We start from the raw sequence: 6,000 nt of genomic DNA, 5'->3' as shown, positions 1-6,000 counted from the left end.
CTCTCTCTGCATTGTCGCTCCGTCTCCACCATCAATCTCCATCTTCCCTTTCCTCTGAGTCGCCCGTGTCTTGCTGCGAGTGTGGATGCTATGAATCTACTCGTTCGAGGTTTGGGCTCACCGGACCTACTCCCACCGACGTCACCGCTCTCTACTAACCTCGTCTTCGATGCTCCTCTCTTTAAAGCCGAAATATGTCAGAGTTTCTTTCCCCTGCAACGCCGTACCACATATGGTTCGGTCATAGTCCCTCCCCTCCACCACAGGTTTCAACCTTGTCCTGAGGTGTTTCCACCGTCGTCATCATCAGATTCTGGTACACCTGTGAGCATTAAGCATGACTGGATTTGGTTGGACCAAGCCCATAATTTGGCTTCTGAGAGCCCTACTCCAAGGCCCGTTCAGCTAATGAAGACTTTTAGAAGCACCTTAGTGGATGCTGATCCAGAGCATTGTATCATCTTCCCCATCGAGCCTTCCTTTGCTCCACCTTCTCTGACTCTTTCAAGGAATCTTCCTGGTGAAGATCAACAGCTCGTCCTCCTCCCTTTGCAGCTACTGCAACCGACCCAGCCAGCTCTCGCAGCTGCTAATCTAGACGAACGCTCACAAACTCCACACATGAAGTACTTTGATGTCTGGGTGCCCAGTTATGATTCGATTAATTCTCTTTGGATTCAACATGGTAATGTCGTGGTCCTAAGGCTTGGATCAGTCACAATGTTTACTCTCGTCATTACATTTCAGCATGTTCAGCATATCTATGAAGGTGATCCCGACTTTGATGTCGGAGTTTTCAACCGGTGCGGCCACTAACGACAATCAGCCCCTACCTTTTTAATCCATAGTTTGCTCTTCAGCATCAAATCTATCTATGGAATCGAAGACATTGTCAGATTCTAGTCTTAGTGGGCATTTCTTCTTCAGTATACAGGGTTCACATAGCCCAAAGCTGTGATGTTGTGATTGATTTTGTGTCAGCTATCACAGGTCAGTAGAGATTACACAGTCTCTGCGCCATTGTTCATGAATATCAGAGTCAAATCTAGTCAATGAGGCATTTTCCTACTGTTCTTAGCTACAGTTCTGGTGTCACTCATGTTCTCTTACCGGCCAACAGCTTTTGACATAGTTCCACCAAGAATCCAGGACGAGATCATTCTCCAATGTTCCTATCAGGTACATACACATATGTGAAGTAAAGGAGAGTCTCCCATGATTAGTGTTGGGTCCACCAACCATCTTCAAACCCGTTGTTTAGGGTCCCCCATTGTCGGTTATATTTCGACTTTAGCAAGCTCTTCGGAACATCAGTTCTAGGGTCTTAAGTGAATCATCTCTACATGTATCTTCGCCCATGTAACACATTTATCGGTCTTGTTATTGTACTTTTCGTTTATTGTCTAGCCGTTGTGACTACCTCCGGTTGTAATTGTTTAAACCCGTTCGACTTTTACTTTAATATATTTTTCGTGACAAAAAATATATAATATTTTTAGTTCATTAAAGGTGTCTATTTAATCAACCATTATGAGAGTTAACGTGAGCATGCCACATAGCAAAGCGGCTTCTCAAATAATATTATAGAGATATGTTAAGCAAATGCTTTATACTGAAACCTATTTTATAGTAGTTATCATTTTATTTATTTTTGGGGGATTTGCCAAAAATGACTCAAAGCTTGATTTTGAATACAAAAGTGTACCCGAAATTCAATCAAATGTAAAAGTAACCCAAAAGTCTAGTGACATTACAACAGCCCCCTTATGAATAAACAAAAACATGTATTCAGTTTTACCATTATAACCCTCCGTTAGAGAAAACTTGCAAAAAAGTCTTCTCTATGATGATTTCTTTGTAAGTCTTTTACTTCAGTAGATCTTAAAAATAATTTTATAAAAAATATTTTGATGGGCAAAAAATTGAAATTATGTAATAATAAACATTTCTCAATGATGTAAATTTAGTTCATCTGAAATTAAATTATTTTCAACATAGCTGAGTGAATGTATATTGGCTTATGAGTCATTGGTCTAGGGTTTGGTAACATATGTTATAGTATTTTATGTATATTTAGGGTTAGATTCTGAAATCTTATCTTCATTTTTTAAAAAATTAACCTATATATGTTTATTAAGTATCTAATAACTTGATTTAAACATTTTCTATGTTTCTTTTAAGTTTAAGAAAGTGTTTTTTGCATAGTTAATTGATTTTAGGGTCTGGAAGATTCAGAGAAGACTTAAATAGAAGTCTTCCAATACATCCCACCTAAATTTTAGTAGAATTTAGGGTTCCCGCCTAAAGTTTGGAAAATTTAGGTTTCCCGCCTAAATCAAAGTCTTCCATAAGTCATATAGGAGTCTTCCAGAGAAAGTCTTCTTGTGGATTAGATCTTAAAAATAATTAAAAAATTTTAAAAATTATTTTCAAAGGGAAAAGTCAAATCATGTAGTAATAAACATTTCTAAAAGATGGAAATTTAGTTTTACTGAAATTGAATTATTTTTAACATAGATGAGTGAATGTAGATTGAATCATGATATTCTTTGGTTTAAGGTATGGTAACATATGTTGTAGTATTGTTAGTATTTTTAGGGTTAGATTTTTAAATCTCATCTTATTTTTTTTTTAAAACAATTGACCTATATGTGATTAGTGATTATCTAATAACTTGATTTAAACACTTTCTAAATATCTAAAAAGTTTAAGAAAGTGTTTTTTTCTTAGTTATTTGATTATAGGGTCTGGAAAGACTTCCCAAGAAGTCTTGACATATCCCGCCTACATTTTAGTAGAATTTAGGGTTCCCGCCTAAATTTAGAAAATTTTAGGTTTTCTGCCTAAATCGAAGTCTTCCAAAAGTTTTCCCGAAGTCTTCTAGTGAAAGTCTTCTCATGTATTAGATCTTAAAAATAATTAATAAATTTAATAAAAAATATTTTGAAAGAAAAAAAATAGAAATCATGTATTAATAAACATTTCAAATTAATAGAAATTTAGTTTTAGTAAATTTGAATTATTTTTAACATAGATGAGTGAATGTAGAATTAGTCATAATAGCATTTAGTTTGGGGTTTGGTAACATATGTTATAGTATTGTTGGTATTTTTAGGATTAGATTTTGGAATCTTAACTTTAAAAAAAAACTTGTTTTGACCTCCATGTGTTTATTTTTGTGTATATTAAACATTTTATAAGTTGATTATAAGTTTAATGAATTATTATTTGCTATTTAGGTAGTTCTTTGATTAGGTTATGGTTTGGAAGACTTCACAAGAAGACTTTCCAAGAAGTCTTATGACATTTTTCTGCCTAAATTTAGTAGAATTTAGGTTTCCCGCCTAAATTTTAGTAAAATATCGTCTAAAGCGAAGTCTTCCAAAAATCTTCTAGAAGTCTTCTCTTAGAAGACTTTCAAAGAAGTATTTTCTCAGAAGACTTTCAACGAAGTCTTCTCTCAGAAGACTTTCAAAGACGTCCTCTCTCAGAAGACGTTCAAAGAAGTCCTCTCTCAGAAGACTTCCCAAGAAGTCTTCTATATCGAAAATATTTAACCTAATTAGAATTTTTGTCTCCATATATAAAGAAAATTTACACATTCTCTTTCTTCCTCTCAAATGGCTGCAACAAAAATGCAATGTTTCTCACTCTAAAACTCTCCAACCTCTCTCTAATCTCTTTGAACATCAAAACACCAAATTTAAATCCATTTCTCATTTTTTTCTTATGTCTTATCACTAATTTATTTTCTTTTTGAAGGTTTTTCATTACATGGTTCTCATCTTTCACTCATTCAAAGGTAGATCTATAAATGTTGGATATGTATTATTTCGTGTTTTATATATTATATTCTAAAAAAACTATAGATTCAACCTACTGTGACTGTATTGTTTGTTATTTAAGCATAAAATTACATTTTTGAAGTTTTTTATTTGTTTTGACGCCATTTGAATGTTTTTGAATTTGCAGATTTTCCAGATCTAAGACTGACTTTGAAAGACTTCTCGGAAGACTTCTAGACGAGTCTTCTAATGCATTTTATGCTTGAAGACTTCCCACGAAGTCTTTTGCCCAAAGTGGTACAAATTTGGATATGTATTTTTTGTGTTTTATATATTGGATTCTAAAAAGTTATAAATTCAACCTAATGTAATAATTTTTTGTTTATTATTAAGCATAAATAAGTGTTTTTGAGGTTTTCTCTTTTTTGAAGTTATTTGAATGCTTTCGAATATATAAAAATTTCTGATCTAAACCAGACTTTGGAAAACTTCTCAGAAGACTCTTGGAAGACTCTCGGAAGACTTCTTGGGAAGTCTTCTAATGCGTTTTATGCTAGAAGACGTAGTACAAAGTCTTCAAAAAGTCTTCCAAAGTTTGAATATGCATATTTTTTTCAGATATGAGTTAGACTTTGAAAGATTTCTCAGAAGACTCTTGGAAGACTCTCAGAAACTCTCGGAAGACTCTCGGCAGACACACAAACTCTCGAAAGACTCTTGATAGACTTCTTGAGAAGTCTTCTAATGTATTTTATTACAGAAGACTTCCCACAAAGTCTTCGGGAAGTCTTCCAAAGTCTTCTGTACAAAGTGGTACAAAAAAATGATGTCATGTGGAGTCCAAGGTTATCTATGTTGAGAAATGATATCTAGTTCCATGTGTAATAGTTTTGTTTATGGTATGTTTTATGATTTGTATATGCACTATTTAATTGTGAATTCTTTTGTAAACTTAAAGAAATGTTAATCAAAAGAATTTGCTAAATATGTTCATGTTTTGCTAAAAGTACTTGACATTATTGAAGTTATTGATACAACATACCACAATTTTTTTAACCATTCTACCCACTCGTAGAAAACACAACAACACAAAAATTTAGCCAAATTTACTAAAACTAAGAGAGAAGACTTAAAAAATTTAGTCAAATTCACAAAAGATCAAACTTGAATTTTAAGTGAAAGTTGAAATTTTTTAAATTTCAGGTAAGTTAAAAATTATATGTTATGATCTAAAAAGACACATTAAACCACATGCCTTGATATTCTAGAGGTTACTTAACACTTTTGAAAATTAACACTTATGACGAAGACTTACAGAAGACTTATCCGTTTAGCTAGAAACATTATTAAACATCAATTTTTGTAACTTCATAATTATCACCAATTAAGTTATGAACTCGACTCAGTAGTACCAATATTGACTAATACCCACGCAGACATCTTTCGGCATTAAGAAGACTTAGGGAAGACTTTCAAAAGACTTCTTTAGAAGTTTTCTCCAGGAAGTCTTCTAAAAAATGGCAAATTTCTGACCAACTTTGGTCAAATTTAAAAGTAACATGTTTATCCGAGAAGACTTCTAAAGAAGTATTCTCTGAGAATTTCGAAATTTTTTGTTTACAAAGGAAGTTAGAAGACTTCTAGGGAAGTCATCTATTAAAAACACACAAAAGGTCAATTGCAAAACTAACCTATGCGTCGGACATATCTGAAAAATAAAATTTGGTTCGCGCTTTCATACCTTGAACTCGTGAGATGACTTGCGTTGTTTCTCCAATCACCCAAAACTTCACCAGAACAGCTACCTACTCGTTAATCACCAAGAATCGTGAGCTTATGAACCTTACATAATTTGTAATCAAAATCTTCAGTTTTTTTGATGAATTTTGAGAAAAATTGTAAGATATGTGGTTTGTATGGATATGAAATGAGAAAGGATGAGAAAAAACCGAAACTTAAGGGCATTAACAGTCGCAATTTGGTAGTTCATGGTGGTTTAGGTATTGATGTCAATGGCAAAGTTGTAAATATTTGGTGAAGATGAGGATGGTAAGGTAAAAACATCATTTTCGAAAAAAAAAAGAAAAAAAAGTAATGACATTTTCGTGAATAACTAGAACTTCTAGGGTGAATAGGAGAAACAAAGTTTCAAAAAAAACATAGGTTATTTTTGTGTTTGACTTGAAATTTTGAGTCACTTTTGAAAGAAACCCTT

This window comes from Brassica napus, unplaced genomic scaffold (assembly GCF_020379485.1).
Source record: "Brassica napus cultivar Da-Ae unplaced genomic scaffold, Da-Ae ScsIHWf_1112;HRSCAF=1581, whole genome shotgun sequence".
Classification (NCBI taxonomy): Eukaryota; Viridiplantae; Streptophyta; class Magnoliopsida; order Brassicales; family Brassicaceae; genus Brassica; species Brassica napus.
Note: the sequence above shows the minus strand (reverse complement) of the source record.